We start from the raw sequence: 13,149 nt of genomic DNA on the forward strand, positions 1-13,149 counted from the left end.
TTACTCAATGAAGAGACATAACAGACTTTAAACCAACAAAGATCAAAAAAGACAAAGAAGGACATAATTGAAAATACATAATAGAAAAGGGTTCAACTCAACAAGAAAATCTACCTATCCTAAATGTATATGCACCTAACACAGGAGCACCCAGATTCATAAAACAACATCTTAAAGACCTTCAAAGAGACTTAGACTCCCACATAATAATTGTGGGAGACTTCGACACTCCACTGACAGTATTAGACAGATCATTGAGTCAGGAAATTAACAAAGATATTCAGAATCTGAACTCAACACTGGACCAAATGGACCCGATTGACATATACAGAACTCTCTGCCCCAAAACAACAGGATATACATTCTACTCATCACCACATGGCACAAACTCTAAAACTGACTACACAATCAAATATAAAACAATCCAATCCTCAGTAAACGGCAAAGAACTAAAATCATACCGACCACTCTCTCAGACCACAGTATAATAAAAGTAGAATTCAAGACCAAGAAAATCACTGGAAACCATACAATTACATGGAAATTAAACAACGTGCTCCTGAAAGAGTTTGAGGTAATTCATGAAATTAAGGCAGAAATCAAGAAGTTCTTTGAAACTAATGAGAATAAAGATACAACATACCAGAATCTCTGGGACACTGCTAAGGCAGTATTAAGAGGAAATGTATAGCACTAAATGTCCACATCAAAAAGTTTGATGTCCACATCAAATTAACAACCTAACATCACAACTAAAAGAACTAGAGAAGCAAGAGAAAACCAACTCCAAAGCTAACAGATGACAAGAAATAAACAAAATCAGAGCTGAACTGAAGTAGATTGAGATGTGAAAAACCATTCAAAAGATCAACTAACCCAAGCCTTGGGGTTTTTTTGGAAAAAAAAAAAAAAAAAGATAGATAGACCAATAGCCAGACTAACAAAGAAAAAAAGAGAGAAGATTCAAATACACACAATTAGAAAGAACAAAGGGGATATTACCACTCACCCCACAGAAATTCAAATAACAATTAGAGAATACTGTGAACACCTCCATGTACACAAACTAGAAAATGTAAAAGAAATGGAAAAACTCCTGGACACATACACCCTCCCAAGACTCAACCAGGAAGAAATTGAATCCCTGAATAGACCAATTACAAGCTCTGAAATCCAATCAGTAACAAATAGACTACCAACCAAAAAAAAGCCCAGGATCAGATGAATTCACAGCTGAATTATACTAGATGTACAAGAAGAGCTGGTACAATTGCTACTGAAAATATTCAAAAAATTGAAAAGGAGGGACTCTTCTCCATCTCAGTCCATGAGGCCCGAATTATCCTGATAGAAAAACCTGGTGGAGACATCAAAAAAAAGGGAAAACTTCAGGCCAATATCCTTGGTGAACACTGATGCAAAAATCCTCAACAAAATACTAGCAAACTGAATCCAGAATTACATCAAAAAGCTAATCCACAATGATCAAGTAAACTTTATGCATGGAGTGCAAGGTTGGTTTAACATGTGTAAATCAATAAACATGATTCATCATGCAAACGGAACCAAAGGAAAAAAACCACATGATCATCTCAATAGATGTAGAATAGGCCTTCAATAAAATTCAACATCCCTTCATGTTAAAAACACTCAACAAACTAGGTATTGAAGGAATATACCTCACACAAACTAGGTATTGAAGGAACATACCTCAAAATAGTAAGGACCATCTATGCCAAATCACAGCTAACATCATACTGAATGGGCAAAAGCTGGAAGCATTCCCTTTGAAAATTGCCACAAGACAAGGGTGCCCTCTCTCACAACTCCTATTCAACATAGTATTGGAAGTCCTGGTCAGAGAAATTAGGCAAGAGAAATAAATAAAAGACATCCAAATAGGAAGACAGGAAGTCAAACTATCCCTGTTTGCAGATAACATAATCCTATATCTAGAAAACTCTATAGTCTTGGCCCCCCCAAAGCTCCTCAAGCTGATAACTTCAGCAAAGTCTCAGAATTCAAAATCAGTGTACAAAAATCACTATCATTCCTATACACCAACAATAGCCAAGCGGAGAGCCAAATCAGAAATGTAATCTCATTTATGACTGCCACAAAAAGTATAAAACACCTCGGAATATAGCTAATCAGGGAGGGGAAAGATCTCTACAATGAGAATTACAAAACACTGCTCAAAAAAACCAGAGATGGCACTACAAAATAAAAAAACATTTCCTGCTCATGGATAGGAAGAATCAGCATTGTTAAAATGGGTATACTGCCCAAAGCAATGTACAGATTCAATGCTATTTCTATCAAAATAACAATGACATTCTTTCCAAAACTAGAGAACACTATTTTAAAATTCATATGGAACAACAACAAAAAACCACAATAGCCAAGGGAATCCTAAGCAAAAAGAACAAAGCTGGACACATCACACTACCCAACTTTAAATTATACTATAAGGCTGCAGTAACCAAAACAGCATGGTACTAGTGCAAAAACAGACACATAGACCAATGGAACAGAATAGAGAGCCCAGAAATAAGCCTGCACACCTGTGACCATCTAATCTTTGACAAAGCTGACAAAAACAAGCAATGGGGAAACAACTCCCTATTCAATAAATGGTGCTGGAATAACTGGCTAGCAGAAGATTGAAAGTGGACCCTTTCCTTATACCATACATAAAAATCAACTCAAGATGGATTAAGGACTTAATTGAATGTAAAACCCAAAACTATAAAAACCCTGGAAGATAACCTAGGCAACATCATTCTGACAGAGGAACTGGCAAAGACTTCATGATGAAGTTGCTAAAAGCAAGTTTAACAAAGGAAAAAAATTATAAATGGGATCTAACTAAAAAAAAGAGCTCTGCACAGTAAAAGAAGCTATCAACAGAGCAAACACACAGCCCACAGAATGGAAAAAATTTTTGCAAACTATGCATCTGACAAAGGTCTAATGTCCAACATCTATAAGGAACTTAAAAAATTTACAAAAAAAAAAAAAAAACAACTCCAAACAACACCATTAAAAATTAAGTGGGCAAAGGTTGAATACTAAGAATGAGAAGTTAAAAAAAAAAGTTGAGCAAAGGACATGAACAGATACTTTTCAAAAGAAGACATACATGTGGCCAAAAAGCATATAAAAAACCAGCTCAAAATCAGTGATCATTAGAGAAATGCAAATCAAAACCACAGTGAGATAATCTCACGACAGCCAAAATGGCTATTACTAAAATTTCAAAAAATAGGTGCTGGTGAGTTTGTGCAGAAAATGGAACACTTGTACACTGTAGGTGGGAGTGTAAATTAGTTCACGCAGTATGGAGATTCCTCAAAGAGCTAAAAACAGAACTACCATTCGACCTAGGAATCCCATTACTAGGTATGTACCCAAAAATTATAAATTGTTCTATCATAAAAACACATGCACATGTATGTTCATTGCAGTATTATTCACAATAGCAAAGACATGGAATCAATCTAAATGCCCATCAATGAAAGACTGGATAAAGAAAATGTGATACATATACACCATGGAATACTATGCAGCCATAAAAAATAACAAGATCATGTCCTTTGCAGGAACATGGATGGAGCTGGAGGTCATTATCCTTGGCAAACTAACATAGAAACAGAAAACCAAATACCACATGTTCTCACTTATAAGTTGGAGCTAAATGATGAGAACACATGGACAAACAGAGAGGAACAACACACACTGGGGCCTACCTGAGGATGGAGGGTGGGAGAAGGGAAAGGATCAGAAAAAATAACTATTGGGTACCAGGCTGAATGACTGATACAGTTTGGCTCTGTGTCCTCATCCAAATCTCACCTTGAATTGTAATCCCCATAATCCTCACGTGTCAAAAGCAGGACCAGGTGGAGGTAACTGGATCATGGGGGTGGTTTCGCCCATGCTGTTCTCACGATAATGGGTGAATCTCACAAGATCTGATGGTTTTATAAGTGCCTGGCTGTGTTTCCCCTGCCTGCACTCACTCCATCCTGCCACCCTGTGAAGAAGGTGCCTGCTTCTCCTTTGCCTTCCGCCATGATTCTAAGTTGCCTGAGGCCTCCCTAGCAATGTGGAACTGAGTCAATCAAACCTCCTTTTTCCTTTATAAATCGTCCAGTCTCAGGTATTTCTTCATAGCAGTGTGAGAAGGGACTAATACAGTGACAATATAATCTGTACAACAAACTCCCATGACACAAGTTTCTCTATGTAACAAACCTACACATGCATCCCTGAACCTAAAATAAAAGTCTAACACACACACACACACACACACACACACACACACACACACACACACACACACACACACACACACACACACACACACACACACACACACACACACGAAGCCAAATATCACCTTTAATACAGATAGAGAGGCCAAACCAGGTGGTAGAATGTGAGGTCTATTAGCCAAGTGAGCTTGCTAATATGGGGCTCTAGAAGGCAGCCTTTTCTTCTCGGTCAAGGGCAAGCTCTGAGCAGGCTAGGCCTCCCATGAAGGGGCAGGACAGAGTGCCTGTCCCCTATAGTCAGTTCAATGTGAAGAAGAAGAGTGGAGAAAGAAACAGCAGCTGTCACACAATAAAGGCAGATCCTAACCCTGGAAGGCTGAGCCCCACAGCGCTCTGCATAGTCAGGGTGCCTGCTAAGCGGAGAAGAGGCAGAGTTGAGCCTCTTCTTATTCTATCATTCCAAATTTACCAATCAGGTAAAACATCCCTCTCACTAAAAGAGGGTCAGAGAAAGGCCAAGACCATAGGAAAACTCTTCTTGATGGAAATCAGGAGTGGGAGAATGTTGTTATACTCTAATAAAAAAAAAAATCCATGTTGTGTTTTTGTGGGGTTTTTTGATACAATATTGCAAAAAAAAAATGCTCCACACACACATACACACACACACCCATCACATTTTCTTTATCCACCCATTGATTGATGGGCATTTGGGCTGGTTCCATACTTTCACAATTGCAAATTGTGCTGCTATAAACATGCATATGTGTGCAAGTTTGTTTTTCCTATAATGACTTCTTTTCCTCTGGGTAGATACCTAGTAGTGGGATTGCTAGGTCAAATGGTAGATCTACTTTTAGTTCCTTAGGGAATCTCCACACTGTTTTTTACAGTGGTTGTACTAATTTACATTCTCAACAACAGTATAAAAGTGTTCCTTTTTCACCACATCCATACCAATATCTATTTTTTCTTTATTTTTTTATTATGGCCATTCTTGCAGGAGTAAGATGGTATCACATCGTGGTTTTGATAGGCATTTCCCTGATAATTAGCAATGTTGAGCATTTTTCCATATGCTTGTCAGCCATTTCTACATCTTCTTTTGAGAATTGTCTGTTCATGTCCTTAGCCCACTTTTTGGTGGGATTGTTTGTTTTCTTCTGCTGATTTGTTTGAATTCTGTGTAGATTCTGGATATTAGTTCTTGGTCAGATGTATAGATTGTAATGATTTTCTCCCACTCTGTGGGTTGTCTATTAACTCTGATGATTATTTCTTTTGCTGTGCAGAAGCTTTTCAGTTTAATTATGTCCCATCTATTTATCTTTGTTTTTGTTGCATTTGCTTTTGGACTCTTGGTCATGAAGTCTTTGCCTAAGCCAGTGTCTAGAAGGCTTTTCCGATGTTATCTTCTAGAATCTTTATGATTTCAGGTCATAGATGTAAGTCTTTGATCCATCTTGAGTTGATTTTTGTATAAGGTGAGAAATGAGGATCCAGTTTCATTCTTTTACCTGTGGCTTTCCAATTATCCCAGCACCATTTGTTGAATAGGGTGTCTTTTCCCCACTTTGTGTTTTTGTTTGCCCTTTCAAAGATCAGTTGGCTGTTAAGTATTTGGCTTTATTTCTGGGTTCTCTATTCAGTTCCACTGGTCTATGTGCCTATTTTTATACCAGAATCATGCTGTTTGGTGGCTATGGACTTATAGTATAGTTTGAATTCGGGTAATGTGATGCCTCCAGATTTGCTTTTTGCTTAGTCTCGCTTTGGCTATGCGGGCTCTTTTTTGGTTTCATATGAATTTTAGAATTGTTTTTCTAGTTCTGTGAAGAATGATAGTGGTATTTTGACAGAAATTGCACTGAATTTGTAAATTGCTTTTGGCAGTATGGTCATTTTCACAATATTGATTCTACTCATCCATGGGCATGGGATGTCTTTCCATTTGTTTGTATCATCTATGATTTCTTTCAGTAGTGTTTTGTAGTTTACCTTGCTGAGGTCTTTCACCTCCCTGGTTAGGTATATAATCAGGTATTTTTTTTTTTTTTTTTTTGCAGCTATTGTTAAGGAGTTGAGATCTTGATTTGATTCTCAGCTTGGTTGTTGCTTGTATATAGCAGAGTATATAGTGGTTTATAGATTTGTGTGCATTAATTTCATATCCTGAAACTTTGCTGAATTCATTTACCAGTTTTAGGAGCTTTTTGGATGAATCTTTAGGGTTTTTTAGGTATATGATCATATCATCAGCAAACAACAAGAGTTCAACTTCCTCTTTACAGATTTGGATGCCTTTTATTTCCTTTTCTTGGCTGAGTGCTCTGGCTAGGACTCCCAGTACTACGTTGAACCGAAGTGATGAGAATGGACATTCTTATCTTGTTCCAGTTCTCAGGGGGGATGCTTCCAAATTTTCCCCATTCAGTATAATGTTAGCAGTGGGTTTGTCATGGACAATCTTTATTACCTTAAGGTATGTCCCTTCTATGCCGATTTTGCTGAGGGTTTAATCACTAAGGGATACTGGATTTTGTCCATTGCTTTTTCTGCATCTACTGAGATGATCATGTGATTTTTGTTTTTAATTCTGTTTATGTGGTGTATCACATTTATTGACCTGTGAATGTTAAACTATCCCTCCATCCCTGGTATGACACCCAGTTGATCATGGTGGATGATCTTTTTCACATGCTGGTGGACTCAGTCCACTCGTATTTTGTTGAGGATTTTTGCATCTATGTTCATCAGGGATATTGGTCTGTAGTTTTCTTTTTTGGTTATATCTTTTCCTGGTTTTGATATCAGGGTAATACTGGCTTTATAGAACGCTTCAGGGGGGATTCCCTCTTTCCCTATTGTGTGGAATAGTGTCAATAGGATTGATACCAATTCTTTGAATGTCTGATAAAATTCAGCTGTGAATCCATCTGGTCCTGGACTTTTTTTGTTGGCAATTTTTTTATTGCCATTTCAATCTTGCTGCTTTTTGTTGGTCTGTTCAGAGTTTCTATATCTTCCTGGTTTAATCTAGAAGGGTTGTGTATTTCCAGGAATTTATCCATCTCCTCTATGGTTTCTAGTTTATGCATGTAAAGGTGTTCATAGTAGCCTTGAATGATCACTTGTATTTCTGTGGTATCAGTAGTAATATATCCCGTTTCATTTCTAATTTAGCTTATTTGGATCGTCTTTCTTCTTTTCTTGGTTAATGTCGCTAATATTCTATCAATTTTGTTTATCTTTCCAAAGAACCAGCTTTTTGTTTCATTTATCTTTTGTATTTTTGTTTGTTTGCTTGTTTCAATTTCATTTAGTTCTGCTCTGATCTTTGTTATGTCTTTTCTTCTGCTGGGTTTGGGTTTGGTGTGTTCTTGTTTCTGTAGTTTCTTGAGATGTGACCTTAGTTTATCTATTCGTGCTCTTTCAGACTTTTTGATGTAGGCATTTAATGCTATGAACTTCCCTATTAGCACCTTTTGCTGTATCCCAGAGGTTTGGATAGGTTGTGTCACTATTATTGTTCAGACTTTTAATTTGCATCTTGATTTCATTGTTGACCCAAAGATTATTCAGGAGCAGGTTATTTAATTTCCATGTACTTGCATGGTTTTCAGGGTTCCTTTTGGAGTTGATTTCCAATTTTATTCCACTGTGGTCTGAAAGAGTATTTACTATAATTTACATTTTCTTCCATTTACTGAGACTTGTTTTGTGGCCTATCATATAGTCTATCTTGGAGAACATTCCATGTACTGATGAATAGAATGCATATTCTGCAGTTGTTGGATAGAATGTTCTGTAAATATCTGTGAAGTCCATTTGTTGTAGGAACAATTTAAGTCCATTGTTTCTTTGTTGACTTTCTGTCTTGATGACCTGTCTAGTGCTGTCAGTGGAGTATTAAAGTCCCCCACTATTGCTATGTTGCCATCTATCTGATTTCTTAGGTCTAGCAGTAATTGTTTTATAAATTTGGGAGCTCCAGTGTTAGGTGCATATATATTTAGGATTGTGATATTTTCCTTTTGTACTAGTCCTTTTATCATTATATAAGGTCCCTCTTTGTCTTTTTTAACTGCTGTTGCTTTAAGGTTTGTTTTGTCTGATATAAGAATAGCTACTCCTGCTCACTTTTGGTGTCCATTTGCATGGAATATCTTTGTCCACCCCTTTACCTTAAGTTTATGTGAGTCCTTGTATGTTAGGTGAGTCTCCTGAAGACAGAAGAAACTTGGTTGGTGAATTATTATCCATTCTGCCATTCTGTATCTTTTAAGTGGAGCATTTAGGCCATTTTCATTCAATGTTAGTATTAAGATGTCAGGTACTATTCTATTCATCATGCTATTTGTTGCTTGGATGTCTTTTTTTTTTTTTTTCCATCGTGTTATTGTTATATAGGTTCTTTGACAGTTATGCTTTAAGGAGGTTCTATTTTGGTGTATCGCAAAAATTTGTTTCAAGATTTAGAACTCCTTTCAGCAGTCTTGTAGTGCTGGCTTGCTAGTGGTGAATTCTCTCAGCATTTGTTTGTCTGGAAAAGACTGTATCTTTCCTTCATTTATGTAGCTTAGTTTTGCTGGATACAAAATTCTTGGCTGATAATTGTTTTGTTTATGGAGGCTAAAAATAGGACCCCAATCCCTTCTAGCTTGTAGGATTTCTGCTGAGAAATCTGCTGTTACTCTGATAGGTTTTCCTTTATACATTACCTGATGCTTTTATTTCACAGCTCTTAAGATTCTTTCCTTTGTCTTGACTTTAGATAACGTGATGACTATGTGCCTAGGCAATTATCTTTTTGTGATGAATTTCCCAGGTGTTCTTTGAGCTTCTGGTGTTTGGATGTCTAGATCTGTAGCAAGGCTGGGGAAGTTTTCCTCAATTATTCCCTCCAATATGTTTTCCAAACTTTTAGATTTCTCTTCTTCCTTAGGAAAAGCAATTATCTTAGGTTTGAATGCTTAACATAGTCCCAAGCTTCCTGGAGGCTTTGTTCATTTTTTAAAATTATTTTTTCTTTGTCTGAGATGGATTGGGTTAATTCGAAAGCCTTGTCCTTGAGCTCTGAAGTTCTTTCTTCTGCTTGTTCAATTTTATTGCTGAGACTTTCCAGTGCATTTTTCATTTCTCTAAGTGTGTCTTTGATTTCCAGAAGTTGTGACTTTTTTTATTTATGCTGTCTATTTCACTGAATATTTTTCCTTTCATATCCTGTATCATGTTTTTGATTTCTTTAAGTTGGACTTCACCTTTCTCTGGCGTCTCCTTGATTAGCTTAATAATTGACCTTCTGAATTTTTTTTCTGGAAATTCAGAGATTTCATCTTGGTTTCGATTGCTGGTAAGCTAATGTGATCTTTTGGGGGCTGTTAAAGAATCTTGTTTTGTCATATTACCAGAATTGTTTTTCTAGTTCCTTCACATTTGGGTAAACTATGTCAGAGGGAAGTTCTGTGACTCGGGGCTGCTGTTCAGATTATTTCGTCTCATGGGGTGCTCCCTTGATGAAGTGTTCTCCCTCTTCCCCTATGGGGCTTCCTGAGAGCTGCACTACAGTGATCATTTTTGCTCTTCTGGGTCTAGCCAATCAGTGGAGCTACGGGGTTTCAGGCTGGTACTGGGGAGTGTATGCAAAGAGTCCTATGATGTGATCCATCTTCAGGTCTTTCAGCCATGGATACCAGCACCTGCTCCAGTGGAGGCAGCAGGGGAGTGAAGTGGACTCTGTGAGGGTCCTTGGTTTTATTTTTGTTTAGCGCACTGTTTTTTTGTCGTTTGGACTCCAGCCAGGAGGTGGCGCTTTCAAGAGTGCATCAGCTGCCACACTATAGGAGGATGCAAACTTGCCCTGTGGTTGCCTGGTTAAGTATTCAGGTTTTTCAGGCAGTAGACAGGACCATAGAGCCCCCAAGAGATTATATCCTTTGTCTTTGGCAACCAGGGCTGGTAGAGAAAGACCACCAGATGGGAGCAGGAATAGGTGTGTCTGAGCTCAGACTCTCCTTGGGTGAGGCTTGCTGCAGCTACTGTGGGAGATGGTGGTATGGTTCCCAAGCCAATGGAGTTATGTTCCCAGGGGGATTATAGCTGCCTCTGCTGAATCACACAGATCACCAGGGAAAAGGGGTAAAGTCGGCAGTCACAGGCTTCACCCCACTCCCATGTAGACTACAGTCCTAAAGGCTGGTCTCATGCCCACTGTGCCTCAGCAATAGGACCAAGTTTATTTCCAGGCAGCCAGTGACCAGGGCTGAGAACTTCCCCAGACCACCAGCCTCTCCACTGAGAAAGCAAGCAGACTCAGTTTTTCAGCATCTCAGGGAGCCTGCAGTGGTGATCCAGTTCCTCCAAATGGTCTGTGCATTCTCTCAGCTTTCCTGGCATGTTCCTGCATTAGTTCTTGGAGCAGTTCACGATGTGAATCTCCACACACTGCTCTGTCTGAGTGGGAGCTACAAGCTAGTCCTGCCTCCTATCCACCATCTTAATCCAAATCTCCACAGATGCTTTTGCAAGTGACAATACCCCATGCTGCCGAATGACTCTTGAATAGCAAGGCCCACAGAGAAGCAGAGTAGTGGAAACTTCTTCTCAGAAAAACTCGATCCTAATTATAAATGGCTAAAAAGAAGGCATTATAAAACAGAACCTCCCAGGGTGTTGGTGAAGTCAGGAATGGCACTAAAATGAGCCATCATATTTCCAAGCCAAGCCATATGGCGTGAGAGCTAATAGAGGCACTAGAGGACTTAGAAAGTAAAATCCGCCAATTAATTATAAAATTAGCAGACATACTATTACTTAGCTTAGGTAAACTTGATTTGCTATAGAAAGATATTATCTAACATTCAATATATTTTAAAAAACCAATCCTACCTATTAAAAACTACTTTGGCAGCCAATAAAATAGATGCCTATTTTTTATTGCAAAGAGGTAAAACTTAAAACTAAAGCTATATTTTACCTCAATTTTCTTGAGTGACATTGTAACTCATTTACATTTTATTAAAAAACCATTTTCCAAGCTGGATTGCTTTAAAGTATAAATTCTACCTAAAGAAATAACTGGAGATGGATATATTACATATATATCTATAAAGTATATGTTTAGGAAGTAGGAAGTTTAAACATAACTGCTTCCTTAATACATAGTTTGCTATCATTTTATAACCACAATAAGTTATAGTCAATAAAAGGTTTTTTTCCTTGTATTACTCTTCAGTGATTTTATAGAGGGGAAATCAGATGTTGGGCAGTGTTCAAGAATACATATTACTTTTCAGTGTTCTCACTCTATGATACCTTGATTTTATCCCACAAAATCTTTTCTGGGGTTTCAAAGTTTTCTGAATCCAATGAGGATTATGTTTTTTATTATTATTATTACCACTCACACCAATACACCATGCCATTTTTTAAGACAAGTAGAAAAAGCATAAGGCTTAAAAAATCATAATGGGTTTGCTAATGCACAATTTTTCTTTAATTTTTACTTTTATTCTAGATTTTAAAAATGTGAAATGCTTCACGAATTTGCATGTTGTCTTTGTGCAGGGGCCATGCTAATCTTTTCTGTATCATTCCAATTTTAGTATATGTGCTGCCAAAGACATCACCTAATGCACAATTTAAAGGGTCATTTATTTGCTGTGTAATTTTGACAAAAAGGTCAATTGTTCCATTCTCTTTGAAGTTCAAGCACTAGTTATTGTTATAACTATAACAATTACATTGTTATAGCTTTATAATAAGTGGTATAAACACACCTATAATTGTTTTCTTTTTCCATTTATTTATTTATTTATTTATTTATTTTGAGACAGGGTCACCCAGGCTGGAATGCAGTGACACAATTACAGCTCACTGCAGCTTTGATCTTCTGGGCTCAAGTGATCCTCCTGCCTCAGCCTCCTGAGTAGCTGGGACCACAAGCATGCACCACCATATCCAGTTAATTTTTTTTTTCATTTTTAGTACAGACAAGGTCTCACTATGTTGCCCAGACTGGTCTTGAACTTCTGGCCTCAAGTGATCCTCCTGCCTCAGGATTGCAGGTGTGAGCCACCAGGCCTGGCCAATAAATTTTTAATGGGGAAAAAAAGCTTTTTTCTTGTGATGACTAGCATAAAAACATCAGCTATCCATTGCAGAAACAGTAGGCTTTAAATCAAGGTTTAAAGAAAAATACTGTCAAACATTATCAAACAGTAAATATAAAAAGATAGTAACATTTTTCTAAGTGACAAACTCATTCTTCCTTAATAAATTTTAATTTAGGAAACCAAAATCCAGGTGAGAATATATTAAAGGCATTACTCACATAAAATAAGACAGCATTTGTAATATTTTTGACTCAGCTGAAAGAATAAATAATAATGACTATTTATTGAAGATTTACTGTACTTAGTTATGCATTAATACACATATAGTCTCAATCCTGACAATAACACTATGAGGTAGATAATTTATTCTTAGCTATGTATTAATTATGTGTATTAATACATAACACATAAATATGTGTATTAATACACATGTAATCTCACTCAATACTGACAATAACACTATGAGGTAGATACTTTATTTCTCTTTAGATGAGGAAACTAAGCCAGACTCTCTTGCTATACTACAAGAAACGAATTCGTCATACTTTACACCCTTTCACCAAATTCAATGAATTTGTACTTTAATTAAAAGGCAAAGCTACTTTGTGAAAACACTCACTAATTGAATCATAAACATATCTATGATCAGTTTAAACTTGTTCTTTTCTACACTGTAAATCTGAAGCAAAATCAGAATTATTTTATAACTAGCACACATGCATTCAATGCCTAAAACACTGACAATGATAATGGACCTT

At 37.1% G+C, this 13,149-nt stretch overlaps 1 protein-coding gene and 1 non-coding gene across 3 annotated transcripts in view; both read right to left on the reverse strand.

The window, feature by feature from the left end:
• The window catches only part of SCFD2 (sec1 family domain containing 2), a 500,388-nt gene that overhangs the window by 358,906 nt on the left and 128,333 nt on the right, over positions 1 to 13,149 (reverse strand). The window lies entirely within an intron of this gene.
• Positions 11,799 to 11,905, reverse strand: LOC116477128 (U6 spliceosomal RNA). Its single transcript, XR_004250365.1, has one exon. It is a non-coding gene; the product is annotated as a U6 spliceosomal RNA (small nuclear RNA).

This window comes from Hylobates moloch, unplaced genomic scaffold, assembly GCF_009828535.3.
Source record: "Hylobates moloch isolate HMO894 unplaced genomic scaffold, HMol_V3 SCAFFOLD_2, whole genome shotgun sequence".
NCBI classification, from domain to species: Eukaryota; Metazoa; Chordata; class Mammalia; order Primates; family Hylobatidae; genus Hylobates; species Hylobates moloch.